General features: G+C 37.1%; 2 protein-coding genes across 8 annotated transcripts in view; one reads left to right on the forward strand and one right to left on the reverse strand.

Annotated features, from left to right (window-relative positions):
• The window catches only part of LOC105477475 (cms1 ribosomal small subunit homolog), a 369,751-nt gene that overhangs the window by 271,105 nt on the left and 74,108 nt on the right, over nt 1-24,538 (reverse strand). For 2 of the 5 annotated variants that reach the window (XM_071092523.1, XM_071092522.1), the window contains exon 2: nt 14,364-14,474. The exons of the other annotated variants lie outside the window; for them this stretch is intronic. The gene's annotated coding sequence lies outside the window, so the exon portion shown is untranslated. The remainder of the gene's footprint in view (nt 1-14,363; nt 14,475-24,538) is intronic. 5 annotated transcript variants of the gene reach the window in all.
• The window catches only part of LOC105477476 (filamin A interacting protein 1 like), a 297,624-nt gene that overhangs the window by 207,846 nt on the left and 65,240 nt on the right, over nt 1-24,538 (forward strand). The gene's annotated exons all lie outside the window — the stretch shown is intronic.

Below are 24,538 nucleotides of genomic sequence, written 5' to 3' on the forward strand. Positions count from 1 at the left end.
TAAACATGATATGATGTTATAAAGAGTATAAAGTGAATGTTAATGACATGAATCAGACTTTCCCACTGACTTGGGCTTTGTTTAGAGATGTGTTGCTTCTGGAAAAAAAAATCTTAACATATCAAAAAAAACACTTAAAGATTACAACACTTTATTGAAAGAGTTTTTTCACCTTGTCAATATAATTTCAGTATATTTCCTTTTCTCTTTCAAATTCAGGTTCTCATAGCCTAGCATCACTGGTCTTCCAAAAATAAAAAATTTCCGTTGCTCATTCTCTGAAATGTCTGAGGCTTCCTCCTTCATATATCCTGTATCAAGCCTTAGAGTCCAAATCCACGATCCTGGCTCACCTTTCTCACCACATGACATATTTGGCAACAGTTCACAACACTTAGTACTGGCCCTACATGGTCCTGAAAAGTCTGATTTGTTGAAAATAGTGGGATCTAAGGCCCACTTTACCAAATTCTCTCTCTAATTTAAATTCAGTTAGTTTGGAGTGTTTGAGAATTCTACATTAGTTTCCTATTTAACTTAATTTCTACTTGCCAATCCTCACTTCTTTGTATTTCCTCCCTACTTATCATACACATACACTCCATTTATTTCCATGATTTTCTCAATAACACTCTGAAATATCCAAGATACCTGACAAACAGGTAACTTGAAGCTTCAGAAGATGTTTCAGAAGAAATGCATTAGCAAGATTCATAAGACTGAATATGTGTTTTCTATGTTTTTTCTTTTCTTAAAAATAAGTAATTTCCAATTCAAGCTTTTTCACTCTATATCTTGAATATATGTTTCAGGGTCCCACATATAGCCCTCCTCTCACTTCCTACTCCTCAAAGATAATCCACCGTGAATGGTTTCTCGTATTTATGTTTAAAAAGATTATTACAAGCATACATCAGCAATTCATGAAGATCATATAATACTTTTCCTATTCTTTTTTTAAGTGGTTCCATATTATTCAAATTTATAGATGCAAGTCATTTAGCCAGGCCACCTTATGAGCTTTAGATTGTATTATTTTTATTTCCTATTCAACATTCTTTGGTTAACTGACTCTTAATAACTTCAAATGCCTCTTACTTTCTATTTTCCTTTAGAAATGGGTTAATCACTGGTAACAAAGAGATACCACTTCATATCCACTAGGATAACTTTAATCAAAAAGATAATAACAAGTATTGACAAGGATGTGAAACTGGAACCCTCATATGCTGCTGTGTAGTAATGTAAAATGGTGCACTGGAAAATAGTCTAGCAGTTCCTCAAAAAGTTAAGTGTAGAATTATTGCCTTAGTCAGCTGGGGCTATGAAGACAAAATACCAGAGACTGGGTGGCTTGTAAACAACAGAAGTTTATTTCTCACAGTTCTGGAAGGTGGAAATTGGAGATGAGGGTGCTAGCAGTATTCTGGTAAGGTCCCTCCTCTTCTGGGGTTGTAGACTGCTGTCTTCTCCTTGTTTCCTCATATGATGGAAAGTGGGTGAGAAAGTTCTTACAAGGGCCACTAATCCCATTCATGAATGCTCCTCTACCCTCAAAACCTAATTATTTCCCAAAGGCTCCACTTCCTAATACCATCACACTGATGATTTCAACATAAGAGTTTGGGGGGACACAAATATTCAATCCATTGCAGTTACCATACAACTCAGCAATTCTATTCTTAGGTATAGAGCTAAGAAGATGAAAACACATGTCCACAAAAATCTGTACACAAATATTCACAGCAGCATTATTCATGATAGTCAAGAAGTAAAAACAACCGAAATGTCCATCAACTGAGGCATGGATAAACAAAACTGTGGTATATCCATGTAACGGAATACTACTTGTCAATTAAAAAGAAGCTCTGTGGGCCAGGTGCGGTGGCTCATGCCTGTAATCCCAGGATAAACAAAACTGTGGTATATCCATGTAACGGAATACTACTTGTCAATTAAAAAGAAGCTCTGTGGGCCAGGTGCGGTGGCTCATGCCTGTAATCCCAGGATAAACAAAACTGTGGTATATCCATGTAACGGAATACTACTTGTCAATTAAAAAGAAGCTCTGTGGGCCAGGTGCGGTGGCTCATGCCTGTAATCCCAGCACTTTGGGAGGCTGAGGCAGGTGGACTGCTTGAGCCCAGGAGTTTGAGAGCAGCCTGGGCAACATGGCAAAGCCTCATCTCTACAAAAAGTACAAAATTTAGCTGGGTGGAGTGGCATGCACCTGCAGTCCCAGCTACTTGGGTGGCTGAGGTAGGAGGATCACCTGAGTCCAGGGAGGTCAAGGCTGCAGGAAGCCGAGATCACGCCATTATACTCCAGCCTGGGAAACAAAACAAGACCCTGTCTCAAAAGAAAAAAAGAAAAAAGAAGCAGCAGTCCTGTGCCCATTAAGCAGTGACACTACAGCCACTAGAAACCACTGATCTCCTTTCTGTTGCTATGGTTTTGCCTATTCTGGACATTTCATATAAATGGAATCATACAAGATGTCGCTATTTGTCCCTGGTTTCTTTCACTTAAAATAATGTTTTCAGGGTTCAGACATGTTGTAACATGTATCAGTACACTTCATTCCTTTTTATGGCTGAATAAAACCAAAAAAGTCAGGATGGATGTGTAACTTGGTTGATTTAAATGACCAAGATAGATAATAAAACTATTAATGATAATGTAGATTGGGCATGAGATAAAGTTTCGCTGTGTTCTTAACACTTTTTTTTTTTTTTTTTTTTGAGACGGAGTCTCACTCTGTCACCCAGGCTGGAGTGCAGTGGTGCGATCTCGGCTCACTGCAAGCTCCGCCTCCCGGGTTCACGCCATTCTCCTGCCTCAGCCTCCGAGTAGTTGGGACTACAGGCGCCCGCCACCTCGCCCGGCTAGTTTTTTGTATTTTTAGTAGAGACAGGGTTTCACCATGTTAGCCAGGATGGTCACGATCTCCTGACCTCGTGATCCACCTGCCTCGGTCTCCCAAAGTGCTGGGATTACAGGTTTGAGCCACCGCGCCCGGCCTCTTAACACTTTAAAAGTTAAAACTTTTAATGTTATTAAGAAGCAAAGAATAAAGACTTGGAAAAAGGTAAATGAAGATATACCAAAAAGAAATAACGTAAAGAAAATGATTATTTGCTGGAAAAAAAAAAAAAAAAAAAGAACGAACATTTAGGTTATATATGAAAAGAGAGAAAATGGGGATATTTATTATCCATTCATTCATTTAACTTAACACTATGCTTGGAACTAGGAACTAGGGAAAAAAAATGAAGACGTGGATCCTGTCTTTGAGGCCCAGGTGGAAACGTAAGTAGTATGAGGTAATTAATTGTGAGCTGTAACAAAGGCACGTACAAAAGTGCTCAAGGATCTGATTAGAAAGATGGATTAGTTCTGCATGGAGGGAATGTGAAGGTTTCAGCAGGCAGCAATTAGCTTCAAGGCTGAGTAGACTTAGCAGGCAGAGAAATGCACTCACAGGTACATTAAAAAGATAAATTTGTGGAGCTAAGCCTCTGTTGAGGATGAGTATGTTACAGCCAGGGCATACAGACCCTGTATGCCACAACTTTGGATTTCCCCTTTATCCTGAGACCATGAGACATTTGTCATGCAGAAAAATCTCAACCCACCACTGGCAATTTGTTAGTGTATACAGGCCTTGTGTTAGGTGTGTCTAGAGTCAAATTTGGAAACAACTTAATAATAACAATTATTATTTTGTTATAATAATATATAATATATACGTTATTATATAATATATAACAATAACAAAAACAACAACAACCAGAAAACTCTTATGAGCAAAACACCCAAGAGAAATGGATTTCACATTATCCATTATTGTACAACTTCCTGATAAAAACTTACTTTACAGCCAAATAGGATTGAAGAAATACATTTCCATTCGGATGAAGCAAATGGAAAAATAAATCTCATTTCATCCTAAATCCCAGAAAGGGAGATGTGGGTGTGTAATGCGCTACCTAATCCCTTTGCCTAGCCTAAAATTGGCTAATTACAGCAACATGTGAATGAACAAACGGCAATGAGATATAACCAACTGGAAAAGAGAAAGAAACAGGAGCGTCTATTTATTTTAACTGTACCCTGAGCTCTGCCAAGAAGACAGTCCAGTCTCCATCTCTTGAAAAGAGTTGCTCAGCTAACCTTACTTAGAGAATATAACTGTCTTGGGCCATTATTTGAGTTTGGGCCCAAGTTGGTTGGGCAACATTAAGAAAAATAACACTAGTTGTGTGTTGATGTTTCCATCTACAAAATGGGTAAAAATATTCTAGTTATCTACTTTTTTGCATGAGGGTCCTGAGAAGAGTATAGGTAATTATTTGGGCAAAGAATTTGACATCTATAGGCCAAAGGGAAAATATAAACCCCATAAAATGTTTATTTACATATGGAGATAATAGTTAGAATTATAGGGTATTACTTTTTGTCAATCTAAGGGCTAAAACATAATACTCCCCAGGTCACCTATAAAAATTGTTTCCTTGGAAAGTGGCAAGGGGTACTGGATATGACAATATGCATCTGCCACTTCACCCAGCACCTAACAACTGTGAAGACATGTGTTTGTTTACTTTAAAAGCTCTTAGTGATAGGAAGATTTATTGAAGAAATGAAACATTTCACCTCTAAAAGCTCCCAGAACCCTGTTTTTGTTACATTAGTCTTGCCAGGAGAATTCTGAATGTGTTTGCATTCTATCAGTCGACAGTGTGAGTCAGTGTGTCCCAAACCAGTTTTCTAACCAGAAAACTGAGAAGGTTGATGACACATTTAGGTAAACATACTCACTGGATGAAGTTATTTAAATTTTTATAGCCTTTTAATCCTCTCTAAGTCTTTGAAATCCATATAGGTTTTTAGACAAGATTTAAGTTCTTATAAGTCAAACCAATGTATAAACCAACTCTATTAAGAATTTCACAGGTTCTGGACATCTAAGAATACCTAATATTGTACTTGAATGTGCAATAAGGGTGAGCTGACCCCACACTGAAGCCCTTCACCGTTAACCAATCAGCCTTGTACTTAATCAAAATTTCAGCTCTGAATATGCGTTTTGCCCCAAGAACTGAAATTTCTCATTTGTTCTGGTCAGATGACAACAGCTCTTGTTGACAATGATAAATGAACTCTGAATATGAAGGGTTCACTCAAGTGAAAGAACAGGAAAGGGGTTGCAGACTACGACTCTCATCACCTACTCTCCATGCAATTTGAGAATTCAATAGGCAGTTGAATGGAAATGGAATAAAAATGTGGCAAAATATACACTGAGGTTATCTAAATTAACTAGAACTGATAGCAACTTTAAGTTATTATGAGTTAAAATTAGCAGTGTGATGGACTTTTTAATCTATACAGATGAAAAACATGACATACTTCATACCCCATTATTAGCCATATTATTTCTTTATGCAAAGAAGATTTTTCAAATAAATTTACTCATTCTCTTACTCTAGAGAGTTTCTGCTTCACCTAAAAGAAATCTTGCCCTGCCATGAATAAGTATTTCTGCATGAAAATCTGACTTTCCATTATTCACTGTGACTCTTGGGAGTAAGTTTGTTAACAAGTAGCTATTGTACCAGGGGTGGCTCTAAATCCTTTTGATACCATGACTCCACCCACACCCCAGCCCCCCTCACCTGACCCAAGGCTTCCACATCATTCCTCCATGGATACATGAAACATACACAAGCACATGGTACAGTGTATACATACAATCAAAATTCAATTTATTTTGCAGGTAGCACCACCAAACCCTAGCTCAGAGTACCTCTGCTCCATTTTCTGTTTGATACTGGATCAGAGAAAAAATTAATTTTATGAGAAGAGGCCAGAACTCGAAATAGGTGTCTCCCTGCATGTCTTTCACCCACAGCCTCAACTTGTAGCTCCTAAATTATGACACTTTAGCCATCTACTTGTTCAAGAAATGCTGCACTAGAACATCTGGTCTTACATTTTCCGGGTAAGCATTCCTTTGATAGCCTGTGCACGCACGCGCGCACACACACACACACACACACACACACAGACACACATGCACATACACATACACACTAAAGTTCTCCAATAATTTTTTTAAGTATAGAGTTGCTAACTGGCAAATTATTCATGAAGAGTAAATGGGGTCAGAGTAATCTCACATAGAATTTTAACTAAACCCCTGAAGCTAAATTAAGATTCCCATTAAAAGAAAGGACACACACACACACACACACACACACACACACACACAATAGGAATTGTTTTTGTAGATGTTAGTTTCTACTTTGTATATTCTATACAAAAAATACAAAGAAAGGTCCCTTGTAAAGAACTTGATAATTAGTGATAATAATAACAATTACATTTAATTAAATATTTACTGTCAAACACTGTGTTAAGTGCAGTAGATTATCTCATTTAATCCTAACAACCTTTTAAAGGAGGTAATATTATTGTCCACATAATATTCAGATAATGATCCTGAAGAAGCTCAAAGACAGTAACTTTCCCAAGATCACATTGCTAGTAACTAGAGAGGAGAATTAGGACTCAAGGACTCTCATATCTGAGATCTTAACCCTTCTCTGCCAGTGGTTCCCAAATCTAAGTGATCATCATTGTTGTCTGGGGAGATACTTAAAAGTATGGATTCCTGGGCCCAACCCCAAACATACCGAATGAGAATCTCCAACAGTGGAACTTGCAGATAGGAACATAATGGTATTTCAAATATGGCTCAAATGTTCTGTTAAGATGCCAAGAGAACACGAGTGAAGCCAGTTGTCACACAGTTCTCTAAGTCAAATCATCTGCCTTGAATAGAAAATAGCACCTCTTTTTCCACGTACATGTCTTCTCACTTTATAATAGAAAAGTCTTATTTGCTAAAAGGTCAAATGAGGTCATGGTCATACTATGTCAGTAATTTGTACTGACTTACCCGGCTGCATGGGCTATGTTATGGAAGATGAAAGTGATACAGCACAGAAATTCTGCTGATTCAGAACTGCCGAGTCAGAACTTCACTGATAGAGAAGACACAAAACCAACTGGACAGTTTAAAAATCCTTGGCCATACTCATTGCATAGCCAGATCAATATTTACAAATATTCAACACACAGTTTCAGTACCTGAAAAATTCACTTATCATCTAGTTCATTTATTCATTCACTTCAAAATGCTTACTGAGTTCCTTCCATGTGCCAGGCACTGGATCACACATATGGCCCTTGACCTCAGGAGGAGAAAAGCATTCAGGTGGTGGAAAAAGAAGTGATCGCTGATTAGGGGATGAGGAATGGCTTGATCCCCTAATGGGTCAAGGTAGCATTAGAGTTGCATATTAAAAGATAGACATAGTTCAGACAAGGAGAAAAAGAGAAGGGAAAACAAAAATCATTATAGGTGGACTTAATAGCATAAGGGAAGGAGATTATTGCAAAAAGAGCAATCAAATTCAGGAAAAAGCAAGGAGCATGGTTTGGCTTAAGTACACATAATGTGAAAAAACAGTGGAAGCTATGGGTGCAATGTTAGGTTCAGCAAACAAAGAGCTGCAGATGTCAAATTAAAGGGGTATGCCAGGCGCGGTGGCTCACTCCTGTAATTCTAGCACTTTGGGAGGCCGAGGCAGACAGATCATGAGGTCAGGAGATCGAGACCATCCTGGCTAACACAGTGAAACCCCGTCTCTACTAAAAATACAAAAAATTAGTCGGGTGTGGTAGGCGCCTGTAGTCCCAGCTACTGGGGAGGCTGAGGCAGGAGAATGACATAAACCCAGGGGGCGGCCGGGCGCGGTGGCTCAAGCCTGTAATCCCAGCACTTTGGGAGGCCGAGACGGGCGGATCACGAGGTCAGGAGATCGAGACCATCCTGGCTAACACGGTGAAACCCCGTCTCTACTAAAAAAAATACAAAAAACTAGCCGGGCGAGGTGGCGGGCGCCTGTAGTCCCAGCTACTCTGGAGGCTGAGGCAGGAGAATGGCATGAACCCAGGAGGCGGAGCTTGCAGTGAGCTGAGATCCAGCCACTGCACTCCAGCCTGGGCGACAGAGCGAGACTCCGTCTCAAAAAAAAAAAAAAAAAAAAAAAAAAAAAACCCAGGGGGCGGAGCTTGCAGTGAGCTGAGACTGTGCCACTGCCCTCCAGCCTGGGTGACAGAGCAAGACTCTGTCTCAAAATAAATAAATAAATAAATAAATAAATAGATAGATAAATAAATAGGTAATAGGTACTTAACTATTCCACACCATTCCATCAGCATTATGATAATATGACAAAGTATTAAGAGTACAAGAAGCTGAAGATCTGAGTTGAAGGGCTGCTTCCACTATACGCTAACCAACTGTATATTTGTTAAGTCTAAATAACAGTAAGAGTCCCCAAAATGTGTTTATTTAGGCTTAAATATACTCTAATTATTCAAACAAGTTTTAAATTATCTAAACATTATTTAAATAACCTTAAATATTATCTAAATAAAGTTAAAAATCTTTCCGCTCCATGAGACCATTCAGCGTTGTCTTCATCCACATGATCAATACTGAAACTCTACCATATCTCTGTTATAGTGCATGGTAGGGAGTTAGGGGGTGGGTGGGGAAAATGGCAAAATACATGAAAAGTGTCTTGCTTTCAAGTTAGGGATGACCATGTCTTCTATTTATATTTCACTGATGCAATCCAAACTCACATAGCCACTTCTCAGTACTGGAAAAGCTAGAAATGTCTGGTTGGGCATCCATATACCCAGGAAGATGGGGACAATTAAAGTTTTGAGGACAACTCAGTCTGCCACAATCTTAGTGCAAACCACTTAACCTTTCTGTGTTTCAGTTTTATCTTCATGACCTTGAAGAAGGTAAAAATTTCTTGAAAAGAACACAAAAGTCACCAACCATAAAAGGTTAAAAAATTAAGACTTTATTGAAGTAAATAAGTTATGTTAATCAAAATACACAATGGGATGAAAAGGCAAGTTACGGGTTGGGAGAAGATATTTGCTTACGTATAACCAAGCAATACATACAGAATACATGAAGAACTCCTACAAAGCAATAATTAAATAAAAAATAAGACTGACAACCCAATATAAAAGAAACAGACTTCAAGGGGCCTTAAAGAGAATATGCAAATGAGCATGTGAAAGGGAGTTTCAACATTATAAATCATCAGGGAAATACAAATTAAATTTACAATGAGGGAGTACTACAGCCCTACCAGAAAGGCTAATATTTATTTATTTATTTAGAGACAAGGTCTTGGCCTTGTCACCCACTCTGGATGGAGTACTATGGTATGATCTTCACTCACTGCCATCTCTGCCTCCTGGGCTCAAGTGATTCTCCCACCTCAGCCCCCCAGGTAGTTGGGACCACAGGCATGCACCACCACGCCCAGCTAATGTTTGTATTTTTTGTAGAGACAGGGTTTTTCCATGTTGTCTAGGCGGGCCTTGAACTTCTAAGTTCAAGTGATTCGCCCGCCTCGGCCTCCCAAAGGTGCTGGGATTATAGGCGTGAGCCACTGTGCCTGGCCAGAAAGGCTAAAATGAAAAGACATTACCAAATGTTAAAGAAGTGAAGCAACTAGAGTTTGCATACATTTCTGATGGCAATGTAAATTCTATTTATATGAAGTTGCATTTCCATTAATATGAGAGTCCACATGCATGCAGTCCAAAACAGACAGAATTAATCTACAGTAATAGACATCAAATGGTGGTAACCTCTCAGTAAGAAAGTGGATATCAACTGGAATGTGGCACAAAGCAGGCCAGTGGCAGAGTTGGAAATCTATAACTTGATCTGGATAGAGATTATATAGATATATACATATGTAAAATGTATCAATCTGTATGCTTAATATTTGTGCACATTTAGTAAAAATAAATTACACCTCAATAAATGAGAAAAATGAAGAAATAATGATTATGCTATAAGATGTAAAGTGGAGTATGTTACATGTTCTAAAGATGCAAGACATACAATGACTAGACCAGCAATTGTTGTGGGCCCTGATGACAAGAAGATTAGTCCTAATAAGAGCAATCAGAAGACTGGTAGAGGACAAGAGAGTTTGGCTTTGGAATCCTGTGCTTGAGGATCTGGTGAGATATCTAGGAGTAAGCGCATACATGGGACTAGATGGAACTCAGGCCAGCATTGGCTAAAGGTAAAAATTTGGGAGTTTCAGCAAAGAAGGGAAGTTGAAACAGTAGTAGATGAAAGTCCCAGTGGAGAAATAGTGTGGAAAGCAAGGAGTTGGCCTGTCCTGGCAAATGTCTACATTCAAAGGGGGATAAGCTATCTAGCAAGGTAGACAAGAAGCAGTCTATCAAACAGAAAGAGAACTTGGAAAGACCAGTGTCTTAGAAGCCAAAAACAGAATTTCAGGGAGTCACCAGGCAGTCAAGTACGTTAACTGGCATGAAGCAGTGGCAGAGGATGAAGTCAGAGTGAAGGCTTTTGGGTCTGAGGATGTCACCAATGACCTCTGAAAGAACAATTTCTTCAGAATGGTAGACACTGAAACCAGACTTCAAGGACCCAAAGAGGGTGGTAAGGACGTAGACGTAAAGAGTGTAATAATACTTCTCCAAGAGGTTTGCCAAGGACTGGAAGAAAAGAGAGAGGCTGGTCACTTGCAGAAACAGTGAGATTAGGGGGAAAAGCCAACTGAGAATGAAGATTCTAGAGCAAAAGAGGATGGATAGAACAAAGTCTCACAGAAGAGAAGTGGGTGTGGGAGGCAAGGAGGAGGTAGTTGCTACAGTGATGAGGGGGTACAATTAGCATGAATCTAAGGTTGACTGGAAGGCAACAAGCATCCATAAAGAAAAGTAAAAACAAACAAACAAACGAGAAAAGTACAGAAACCTCAAGGCTATGTTTGAAATAAAAAGATGTCAAAATAATGAAAATTCATGTTTGGAAGCTCTTTGACCTCATTTTAACAGAATATCCTATGCTAAAGGAGCATGGTAAATATATATTTAAAAAGCTCTATTTTAATTTGATAGTTCAAAAATGCCAGTGCTAAAAACACTGCCTTCATAGAAACCAAATAATTTTTTACCAGGCAGATTCTACTACTTAAAATGGTTACAAATACTTGATTGGAAAGCAATGTTTTCTCTCCCTACTGAAAGATCTCTTCCAAAATTAGGAACAAAAATACTAGCAAATGATGAAAATAAAATAAGCACATTCTAATGGTGAAACAGTCTGGTCTATGGCCCTTATAGACCTTTGTTTATTGTAATGAAAGCCATATACTTATTATTAAGAGCAATAATAACCAAAACATTCATCACACTCACTATTGCCAGAAATGTAAACTACGTGTCTGAAAATTGGGCAGCTTAAACCAGGTAAGCAGATTAAGGTCCAACCAGATTCTGAAGTAGGAGCATTTGCTTAGAAAAACAACATGCATATCTCAACAGTTACTCTTCCTGGCCAGAGATCTTGCTTAACTCAGTTAGCTTGGGCTTGTTTCTATTACTTGAAGCCATATTTTTCTATTACCAAATGAAGAGTTTTTTATTTAGGACAATTTAGTACCATTACATGAAGCAGCAGGGGATGATAGCTCTATTATTATTTCCGCCTCAAAAATAAGAAAAAAGCATTGTGTAGTTTTCTATATGAAGCATCTCAGTAAAAAGAGAAACATACTTTTTTGGGGGCCACGTCTGATCCAACCAGCCCAGGGTCTCAGTTTCTCATGGTGGCTACAAGGATGTTGTGTAGGGTACTGTGAAGATGCAAGCCTAAAAGATGAATTACTCCTAATAGCCAATTTTTGGAATCACCCATAAATCAATCAAAATTCTTCTAAATCTACTTTTTTTTGGTCCACCTAACCAATATGGAAAATTCTTTAAAACATGCATATGTCTATATATGTACATATATGTATGAATATACACAGACTTACGATGTGCCAGCTACTGTTTTAAGTGCTTCTTTCTTAAACTTTAATCCTTATAACAACCCTATGAGAGAGTTACTATTATAAGCAGCATTTTGCAGATGAAGAAACTGAGGCCTGAGATGATAAATAAGGTACCTAGGGACACAGAACTATAAATGGGCAGGAAAGGAATCAAACCCAGCAGTTTGACCATGTGTTTACATCCTTTATCATCAAACCTCTGAATCTAATAGTTTTAGGTTTAGGTGAATAGAGTATTTGTCCTGCCATACTGCTTATGATTTTATAGATTTTAGTTGCTTTAAATAAATCACTTTCATAGATTTTTTTTCTCTTTAATCTATCAATTTATCATCTAAATTTCAGACTATCTTCACATTGAAGTTACCCCATTACCATTCTGTCTGTGTAGCCTCCAAATTCTGTTAAACCTTTTCCATGACAGGGAACTAGAATAGTAGAAAGCATAACATGGATATGCCCCATTTTTAATAAAAAATAAGATCACACTATTGATTTAGTGTGAATCTCTTCCTGACAAGCATTTTGTTGACTTGTTAATCTTTTTGGTTGTCCAGTGTCTACTGGTAACAATGAACTATAATCCAAAGTTTCTTCCCTGGACCAAAACTGTAGTTTTCAGAAATAGTTTGAATTACTACCCTTCACACCATTTTCTTAGAATGGGCTAACAGCTAGATACCCTTATATATCAAGATAACTTCCTATTACCATGCCATAGAATCAGAAGGTATTTCATTTTCACTACCTTTTTCCACATCCTCCATGGAAATGCATCTGAGAAACTGTTTCTTGTAAAATATAAGCAAATGAGAATGAGTTGAATATCTGTTCAATTCAGTTCATTTCAACAGGTATCTACTCAGCACTGACTCTTTCTCAGGTGCTGGGTGTAACAGAAACTGTTATAAGTAACCTCATACTTTTGGTTGTCAAGAGACTATGCCCCAAATTCCAACTCAAAAAAATGTCACATGGTACTAAGAATGTCTTGAATACTAAGAGTCAGTTACACTAATTTTATTGTCTTCTACAAATGTCTAATATAACATCATAAATATTTCTATTACTTAGGAGGTCAGTGAAAGCAAGCCAATCATTTAAATATTTTGTCCCTAAAAAATAAAACATAGTTGACTTAACACTGATTCTTATAACACCTCATATATTACTGGCAGACAGATTATAGGAAATTAATGAAAAAAACACTTTGTGTTTTGTTTTGTTTATTGGCATCATTATCAGCAACACATATTTTGTGTACCTACTACACATAAAACATTATGCTGAGCTCTACTAGGGACAAGACAGGTGGTACCACTCACAAAAAAAACCAAATGTATAAATCTTAAAAATGTGTGTGTATGTGTGTGTGTGACTCTCTTCCTAAGCTAGCTGGAATCTGTGCTATTTATCAACAAGATAATGCAGACAAAAATACCTTACCCATTAGGTACATCCCGTCCAGAGTTAACAAAGGAAAAATCACTTGGCTGAGAGCAGAGTTACACAACTTGATTATGCAAAGAGACTGAACTGTGTTTGACTATTTAGCTTTAGAATACACATCACTGATAGTTAAGCAGTGTAAACTGTGTAATATTATTGTCAGCACAAATCATAGGCTTTGATGTACAGTGAGCTTTCCCGACGAACATCTGGCTAATAGCCAAGCAAAAGTACATAATTTGAAACACTCAATCAGTTTCATTCTGAGGCATTTTGTTTAGTGTTTAATAGCTTCTCCAGGGACAGGAAAATTACAAAAGCGCATTGTTTTGACATGAGCTAAAATGAGTCATCGCTCGTCACTACATTTTTGAGCATTTGGCATTAATCTTCTGAGACAATAAACCATAAACATTAGAAATAAATATCAATTTTCCTAAACAGTTTAGTAAAGGGAGACTACTCTTCTCATTGGAGCAATTAAGTTGGCATCTCTAAAGGAAGGCACTATCCTATTTCAACGTGTAGCCATTTTGTTTTTCTAAACAACACTTTCCTTAAGATTTGTAATGATCATCTAAGACCCAGTCCTTAAAGCAATACTAAAGCTTACTTGATTTGTATTAAATAACAAGTTAAAAGAATGTTGTATACATTTTAATCCTTTGGTAAATTCTACACCAAATGTTATCCAGTATTTCCACCCAGTATTCCCTGCCTGCCTTCATAATTATCAATAAGAAGCAAAGGAAACTGACTTGAGTTTCAACTCCTGGATTCTCCAGGGTCCAGATCCTACCACCATCATGCCCCTTCCCCTCAGGCACACTCTAGGGCCTAGGCCAATTTCATTTTCCTTTAGATCAGTGCTTCTAACACTTTGCTACATATAAGAATCACCAGAGAAGCTTTTAAAAAACTTGATACCTGGGGCACATCAATTAGGTCAGAATCTCTGAGGTCGAAGCATCAACTGTGCTGAAAGCTCACACCAGGTAGTTCCAATGTGCAGCTCAGTTTGAGTATCAGCATTTTAGACTTGCATGGAAGAGAAGAAAGAGGGAAGATTACACAATGATCAGCCCATTTGGTACTTTATGGAAGTTCTGATGAATATTAAGTGTGTTAAGAAATGGTTGGAACAAATAACTTCTATGAAATTACACCTTAGTTATAACATAGGGCTAAAGGTATGGCATCTGGGGCTAAACTTCTTGGGTTTGAAATCTTGTCTATGGCCACACCACCCTGAATGCACTCTATCTCGTCTGAAATCTGGTTACTTATGACCTCTTAGAGACTCAGTTTCTTCATCTATTCAATGGGGATAACCCTTATAGGGTTGATGTAAAGATTAAATGAGTTAATTTCTATCAATATAAAGGGTTAAAAATAGTGTTTAACATACAGGAAGCACCAGGTATGTGTTAGTTGTTATTAATATCCTCATTATCACCATCTTTGTTTTTTGTATCTCATCAGCGTAGATGAGTTGAATATTCTGTCTTAAACTCAAGGAGGTTGAGTGGTTTTGACTTCCATCCTGTAGTCATAAATTTTACTAATGATATCACCATTATACATGTATAATATTTTTAATTTTTAAATTAATTCATCTAATACATATTTACTGAATACCTACTATGTGTGAAATACTGTTCTAGATATGTTACATACTAACTTTTCAAAAAGCTTTCACATACATTTATATATATTTCATCCTAAAATCCTGACAAGTTGCTTCTGACCTCAGAATTATATGGTTTCAAATATCCAGTACAACCAGAACACCACATTTAGCACCTTAGGAATGTACTAATAACAGCTAAGTAGTTGAATACTTACTATGTGTAAGCCCTACTCTAAGCTCTTAAAGGTTACAACTCATTTATATACAACAACCCTATGAGGAAGGTACTCTCACCATCCCCATTTTACAGATGAGAAAACAGTGGCACAGAGAAGTTATGCAATTCAAACTCAGGGAGACTGGTTCATCACCCTGGGAATTAACGTGTGTTAAGAAAAGATGCCCTGAAGGTGGACCATAATGGAAACATAATCAAGGAGGTGGGAGTAAAGCATCTATCATAACAATTTCAGGAACAGTGTACTTTATGTGAGATTCCTAGTACTTTGTCCTAGAAATAGTTTGTTGAAGAATGCAACAGGGGTTAGGAAACTGCTAGAAAAAAGCAACAACAGCAATCACAACAGCTACCATTTAGATCTCACAAAAAAACTAAATCCTTTATATACAATAACTTGTTTAATTGTGTAATTAATATAATTCATGGAAAACTTTGTAAAAAGATTTAGGTAGAAGATGTCCAATATGACCTTAAAATATGTGATTTCTACTTTTAACTCTAGTGCATTAGTAATGCTCATGAAGGCTAAAGGAATGCATCATTATAAGAAATGACCAAAACACCCATAAAGTGTAATAACTTGGTATTGGAAACCAAAAATCTGCTTTTGAAAATTATAACCAAATGTCCTGTTCAAAATAAAACTGAGCAGGCTCTTTATACGATGCAAAATAAAGATCAACAAACATCAGAAACTACATTCTTTTAAAAGATATTTTCAGATAAAAAGAAATGAGTTCCCAGTGTAAGTCTCTAAATAAATGCACACATAAAATCTCCATCTAATATAACCAAAGCACATTCACTGTAGCTGTTTTTGAGGTCCTAGCAAGAAGGAATAACCACATGTTTTTAAAGTATGTGTGTTCCGGCCTTCTCAGGTGATGAAACTAGCAATAGAAATTTGATTGGTATTAATAAGTATCTAATAAGAGAGCAACTTGAAATAAAATTAAACTTCCATTAGAGCTTCAGACTCAGTGTTCATACAATATATCTCACTGAATTTTACCTTCCTGTGATATTCATATATAACAGTTCAAACCTTATTAAAACAAAGCAAAAACAAAACTACTAGGATGATGTGAAAAATGCACTTTTTTTTTTTTTGACGGAGTCTAGCTCTGTTGCTGAGGTTGGAGTGCAATGGCATGATCTTGGCTCACTGTAACCTCCGCCTCCTGGGTTCAAGTGATTCTCCTGCCTCAGCGTCCTGAGTGGCTGGGATTACAGGCACCCGCCATCGTGCCCAGCTAATTTTTGTATTTTTGTAGAGACAGGGTTTCACCACGTTGGCCAGGCTGGTCTTGAACTCCTGACCTCAGGTGATCCACCCGCCTTGGCCTCCCAAAGTGCTGGGATTATAGGCGTGAGTCAACGTGCCTGACTTGCACATACATTTTTAATGTGTGAGTGGGTGCATGTCATAATTCCAGATGGAAATCTGTCACCATGAAATGTAATTTTTATTTAGCTGATCTTTCTGGGTTTCTATTTATAATGGAAGAGATTGGATAGGATGAAGTTGGGCATAAAGAATCAAGGCAAACACAGGCCCTGGTCATTGTGCAATTCCATATAGTATAATTTGTTTGCAATCTTTCATTCCATATACCTACAATACAGCTCTAAAAATAATGCCACCTACAATATAAAGATATACCTTTTTCCTAATAAACTTCCAAAAATGTCAAAATATGCAACAAAAATATAGTATCATACCTAAACCCTCAAATAAGCTACATTTAAATCAAGCCTACCCGCTTTTGAAAGTTTCCTTGAGAGTCTAATAACTTAGATAAGCCTATTGAGAAATAAATACATTTTGATGACTAACTGGAGAAAAAAAACCAATGTGAGAAAATTAAATGTAACATTAGTATGAGGAATCAGAAATGGAGGTAGGATATCTTTTCTTAATAGAGTTGGTTCTCAATTATTCATGGTGATTAGAAACAAGGAAAACTTCATTTAACCAAGAACAATGGACATATTCATGGTCATTTGTTTTCCCACCTGTATTTAAGCAGAAAGCTTTGACACATTATAGGGGGTTCTCTGTAGTGGAGTTCTCTTACAGAACCCTCTATGACCACCATCACCCATCCTGGACATCCCCATCTGGTCAAGGTAAAATATGAGATAGTGGTATGACAAAAAATATAATAAACTAACCAGCTCAGAACCTCATTGCTTCCCAAATCTCAAAAACACAATTTTGGTTTTCTACTTTCAGTATTCTGGATTTCTCCTCAAATACACCACAATACCCCAGCACTCCATCATAAGGCATCCCATTGTCTTGGCAATAATATTAAGCCTTAGAGAATATAGACTACTCAAGATCTAAAATGTAACTAGTAAAGAAAATTCAAAATTTGGTGTCAGGCAAATTAACACAAATTAGTTGAGATATATAATGGAAACTTTCAGTTGTTTTTCTTTGCTTTGTTTTGAACTCTATTTACTGTCAAAGGTATAGAACAAGTCAGCCAACTTTTTTTTTTCTTTTTTTGAGACGAAGTCTCACTCTTGTCCCCCAGGCTGGAGTGCAATGACGCAATCTTGGCTCACTGCAACCTCCTCCCAAGGAGGCCTCCTGGGTTTCAGCGATTCTCCTGCCTCAGCCTCCCAAGTAGCTGGTGTGCACCGCAACACCGTTTAATTTTTGTATTTTTAGTAGAGATTGGGTTTCACTATGTTGGTCAGGCTGGTCTCGAACTTCTGGCCTCAAGTGATCCACCCGCCTCTGCCTCCCAAAGTGCTGAGATCATAGGCATGAGCCACCATGCCCGGCCAAAAGTTGATAATATTCTTAATCACACTCATTTCTAAGCAAATAAAGAAAAAAAATTTGTTCTGAGAAACCATGTTTCTCTCTAGCACTTTTCTCCAATTGGCCATAATTAAATTTTGCGACTTAAAACACAATTTTTATTTATTAGCCATGTATGTGACAGGTAAGTGGAAATGGACTTCAGCACCTGTTGTATACAGTGATTTGTTATGAAAATTATTTTTTCAAAGAAAATCACTGTGCTTTCAACTGATTATTAGGTAACATTGCTTATGAATATATTGTGGAACAAAAACCGTTAAACCCTAGTCCTTTGGAACCTTGTAGAATCTCAAAACTCTACAGAACAAAGGTTCAGTTGCTATGGCAACAAATGAATCATTAACACTATCATTGTAGAATTATAATTTAAATGAAGAGCACTCCAGAAGATAGTAATTTGGTGCCTGTTCCTTTGTTCTTGGCCCATCAAAATAGTTGGTGTTAACTACTTCCTCTCTTTTTGTTCTTACTACTTTAATAAAGGGTCTCACTTCCTAACTAGGTTCTCTTTTGGGAACCTTTCTCTCAAGGATTCTGTATGAAGCCTCAGTAGCTTAAGGTGACTACCATTCATGAAAAAAACCAAAATCCCCAAAGCCTAGAAAATATACACATTTCACACACAGAAATGCTGTACTAATGGGGCATGCAGACGGTTTAAAATGAAACAGCCCCTCTATAGAAAAGCATACCAATTATGTGGCTAACATTAGGGCAACAAATTTTCCCTTGCCTTCCTTTTGCATATGCCTGTCATTTTCCTCCTATAGTTTCCATTCACTGTTTCAAACATATGTTGCCACTTACTTGCCAGGAAAGGAATCTCTGACCTACTCCCTTTATGTATCATGAAATAGCAGACGGAATGGAGCCAGTGAGAGCACCATTAGCAGTTATTCACACTTCTGTTTTCCCTTAACTTCCTTTTTTTTTTTCTAAAAGTTTATTCCGCATATGTTAAGGATGTGTAATCACAAAGACCTCCATGACTCATGCTTTATAATATGGAACTGTGGCAATTCCCTGCAGAAGCGAATGGTTCCCTCCTCCAGTGAGCCACATGTCTCCTCTACAGAAGACTATCTTTACAGCTTACAGCTTGACCAAACATAGGTGATGGGTTGCTTTGTCCAATCCTCACCAAACATTAACATTGTTTTATTTTCTAGCAATCACTGCTAGAGTTTAGCCAACATTTAACCCACAGTCTTTTAAGGAGGCACCTGTTCTATGGGTGCAGGCTGCTAGGGTATTGTCCCGAGTCAAGAGAAAACATGATGGAGAGTACTTAAAAGGAAGAGGTTTTTCATCAAAGATGAAGGAGATTAAGGAAGACAACATGTGGAAGTGTGGTGTTACATGTACAACAATAAGAAATGAATGTTTATTTTGATCTGCATTGATCATCCCCTTTTGGTTTATGAAAACCAATCTATAGGTTAAAAAAAATTACCATGGTTCATAGTTATGCTATTATGAACTAAGTTCCTAAACTAAATCCAGCAAACACCACCAGGAACTTGGCCTCTTCTGCAAAAGGAGATCAGCCAAAAAATAAGCTCTTGTCCATGAGCAGAAGGAAATATAGTACCTTGAATAACCCACAAACATTACCATTCATAGGTTGTGGGATACATAGTAAAAAAAAAAAAAAAAAAAAAAAAAAAGTCCTGCTGACTGAAAGCTCGCTACATATATGAGACCAACTACAGAGCTAGTTGGATTATGATTCATTCTTTAAAGGGAGATATTTTCCACTTTTCCAGCAGTGAACATGAGTGACTGCAAGTTGCCTAAAACAACATGCAATCATGCTTGAACCTGAGACAGCTAAGAATAAAATACAGTTAAGTTTAACCATCCTGGCCACATAATATATATATAAGCATTCTCTGAGTTATGAACACCTGACTAGTGAACATTCTCTCTATTTAAAAAGCCAGCCTACATCCTGCTCGAAGGATGGCACCTGGAGGGCAAGAGTATTTCCAGAGCTACTGAATTTTCTTCAGGTTAGTTGGCCTGAGGCTGCCACGAATGTGACAGGGAGGTATTCACCTAGAATCCAAAGTGGGAACCTGGAACACATTTGCTAATTAAATATCATGTTTCATGTAACACATAGGCTCCCAGCTAGTCCACAAAAAGCTAGCTGACCCAAATAGGGCTTGAAGTCTATACATTTGCAAGAATATTGTTCTCTACTCCATACTGTAATAATAAGAGTACATATAAACCTTATGAATGGTGCTATTATAGTGCTATAAAATCACCATATTATCAGTTACCTAAATGTAGGTTTTCAGCTTTATTATGGGTTGAGTAAGCCTCCTTGTGCTAGTCTGGGAATCAACTCCCTGATTAATAATATCATTTTTATGAGGAAATATCTTACAAATGAACCTTTGAAATAGTCTTTCTGCAAGATGGTAAACTTCCTACATTTAAAAAATTAAAGTAATCACTTTCCTCCTTGCTATAAGAAAGCAGATTGCCCTAAGATCTATATTCAGAGTAAATTCAGCATTATCCTATGTTGAGCAAAAGAAATCATCATAAGCAACACAGACTTTAAAAGTATCAAAAAACAAACTCAAAACAAAAAGGTGATAACTAAAAGTGGAAACAAGAAAATAGCACACCAGCACACAAAACTAACGGGGCCAGTGAATCCACCTCTGGCCAGACCCGGCACCTGACTAGCTCCTGTTAGGCATCCACAACAGATGAACAAATGGGGCAGACCTTCACCTGAACTGCTAAGTGCCACCTTCTCTTACACCTTTTCAGATACAGATCTTCTCCCTCAGCAATGAAAGAGTACTTTATTTATGTATCTTGTGGAATCTACTTAGTTTTTAACCATCCTATTTCCTTTTCTATTAATACCTCTCCAACCAACTCCTAGCTGTAATTGTCCTAAAGCAGGAGATTTGTCTTCCTTTCTGCAACATCACAAAAAAGCTTTGAGTATCATAGCAAAGAGGAAAGAAAATTTACTGAAGCTTATTATATGCTGGTTCCATGTTAACTGGCTTTCCTCCTCCAAAATGTATCTCACTTAACATAGCAGGTCCTTAACAAATGAATACTGAATATCTTGACACCCAGCTTCAAAAAGAAGAAAACTGTAGAGCAACTCACAGAAATATTTATGGATTTGGCAAAGGGGTAGCCAGATTTTTTACCTTCAAAATGTCTTGGGTTGGGATGGAGAGAAGTATAACCTAAAGATATTTTTAAGTATCTATATATTTGATAAAGGGATGCTGGCAAACAAAAATCATTCTCAATCAGCATGAAACTCTATTTCTGTTCATCACAGAAAAATAAATTATCTGTAGAGCATAAATGATTGGAGATTAAAGCAATTGAAGGTTACTTTAAAATAGCTAACTTTGATAACTTTAAAGGAATTAGCTATCTGCATTTGTCAAATGACATAATTCTTAGATATCTACATGACAGCAAAAAGATCCATAAAACCTCATACCTTAAAAAACCAAAATCTAGTCTTAGATTGAGAAGACTTCAAATTCTATAAAATGAACAATAATATTTTTCACTGTTACTAAATGCCTATTAAAAAATGTCTAGATGCCAATTTTGTTACTGGAAATAGATACCTGAAAGCAGAAAGATGTCTTCTAAAAATCCCCAGATTTCCTCCCAGTAACACCTGAGAGAACAGACACACAGAGCATCTTGCTTTCATCTTAGCAAGACATTGCCACTCCTCCTCCAGTCACTGTCCTGATCATTTCTAATTCAGCTCTGTTTTGGGGGATCAGCACCAACAGGGGCCTCATCTTCTTTGTGAAGAAAAATACAGGCCAATAGTATAATTAGAATTTATGTAAAAGATAACAGAATAATCAGTTGAGCCCACATGATTGACATGAACTAGACCCATGGTTAGATCAGGGATAAAATCTGATTGATATATAAGCTAGTTATGTTACTCTCTTTCCCTTTGGCAGTTCCAGACAATAAGGCATAAGGACAAGTCTTTGAGGGTGGATGAGATGGAGTAGGGAATTGGGGGAGAGCTTATGGGAAAGGCTTCCTGGCTCCTAAAGAGACACCAGAAGAGATGGTACCTTCTCCACCTCTGGGTGTTGCAGGTTTGGATGAGATGCCTGGAACTACCAAGGTCGTCTTGCTATCAGTGTGACAATGAAGCCATCAAAGGGAAGAGATCAAAGCCACAAGAACCAGGGAGTCAGAGGCAACATGGTATGTCTAGAACCTGCCGCAAGGCTGGATTTTTTACTGTGTGGTGATATATTTCACTATTGTTTGAGCCAATGGGAGTTCAGGTTTTTGGATGATTATAGTTGGACACTTCCTAGCCAAAGTATAATTTTTTGGTTACTCACCTTCCAGACCACTTGGAGAAGCCAGGGCACCATTTTCATGACAGTTCTCAGTGAAGGCCAATGGTGGGAATTCTTCAAAGATGTGAAGCCCTCACATTACATGGTTCTCTATACAAAACTGGAGACTTGCCTAGTGCACTATGAAAAACTTCTTAATTCAAGATGCAGTTCTCAAAGTGGCATCATTCACATGAGAACAGTTTCCCTTTGAAGTACCTGGAATGAGACTCCAGTGATATTCTATTTTTCACAGAGGTTTGGTAAAAGCATAGCAGAAGCTCTTAGACCATTGCTCTTTACATCAGGCTCTGACTAATGTGTCTGCCTGAACTGAGAAGTAACAACTGTGAAAAATCAGAAAAATTATTATATTTAATATAAATTTAGCTAATAAGTATTAGTGAATCATAGCTATTCTAGATAGCAGACTGATTCTTCTATTAATATGTAGACCTAAGAAAGACTAGAACCTAAAAAGTGTAGTTTTGTTAATAATTGGACCTTATATTAGACACAATGTTTATATAATTAGGCAACTGAAAAATCACTGGTGGCTTATTAGTAAGCTGAGCAATGAATGGAAATGCTGTGATGTAAATCTTTACCGGGTTAAGCTAAAACTCCATTTCTTAATTTGATATATTTCCTTTTAGACAGTTTTCAGGCTGATTTTCAGTATGAGATTATTATTGTTCTAATGTCCATTGCTGATGGTGAAATGGATTAGCTACCCTAAGCTATTGTATCACCAACAAAACAAAACAAAACAAACAAACAAAAAACCCAACACATATTAAAAAGCAAAATAAAATATATACAATATTTTAAAAAATACATCCATAAGATGGCAAGTAATATTAGGAATATTTAAGGCCAAAGACTGAATAAAAGTGAAAACCTGGAAAGGTAAGCAAAGCACCAAAGCTGGTTTTTGCTTTGAGAATGTTTTGTTAAACTCTATAAACTTAAATTTTAGTTTTCATGACATCATAGGGCATGTAGACAGAGTACAAAGCCCAGGGTCCTCCCAGCCCCACATAAAGCTGAGACTTCAAAGAGCTAACCTGTCAGAATGCCCAGATGGAAGTACCCACATTACCCAGATGAAAGGGTAATTTAGAAACAAAATCAACCTCTACAGGACTGCAAGGAAAACTGCTTTCCATGAACTATGGCATTGGGAGTTAGAGGGAAATAAACTCCACTGAGAAGATATACCAGCAAGCTAGCCCACATGAGAATTTGCAGATTCATACTAACTGGGTGGTCTGCAAAAAACAAAAACAAAACAAAAGAAAAAAATCCCAAAGATCCCAGGTCAAAAAATTTAGTTTAAAAAGATTTTAGGCTGAAAATACCCCTTGGCATCTGGCACAAATGGAAATCCTCTCTAGAGGAAACTACCTTAAACTCTGGGTTCAAAGAATTCCTACATATAAAATTCTAAGATACGTGAGTTCATATAAAAAATCTGAAACCATAGAGAAAATAATATACAATTACTGAAAGCCAGTGAGTGACATAAAATGGCAGAATCAGAGCTGCAAAGACCTCAGATATTTAAATAATCACACAGCATGTAAGACATATTTAATATGTTAAAAACAAACAAACAAACAGGGGATTGATATTTCTAGTTTAAAAAGTAAAAGACTATAGAAAATGGTTAAACTAGAAAAACAGAGAAACTTTGGGAAATGAAATAGGTAACAACTGCAGATCAAGGAATGACAATTAGTAAACTGGAAGAAAAATTCAAAGAAATTATACAGAATATAGTCTGGAAAGCCAAACAGATGGAATAACTGAAGACTAGTTAAGGGATGTGAAGACAGAGAAAGTCTAACTTGTGTCTAATCTAGGTTATAAGAGATTAAGGAGAGAAAAAACTGTTCAGAAGCCATATTTGAAATATTAATATAAATTAAGAATTTTCTAGAACTGAAGAAAGACACTAATCTACAGACTCAGGAATCTCAATGAAACCTGGGAAGGACAAAATAAAAGAAATCT

The sequence above is a fragment of the Macaca nemestrina genome, chromosome 2 (genome assembly GCF_043159975.1).
Source record: "Macaca nemestrina isolate mMacNem1 chromosome 2, mMacNem.hap1, whole genome shotgun sequence".
In the NCBI taxonomy this organism is placed as follows: domain Eukaryota; kingdom Metazoa; phylum Chordata; class Mammalia; order Primates; family Cercopithecidae; genus Macaca; species Macaca nemestrina.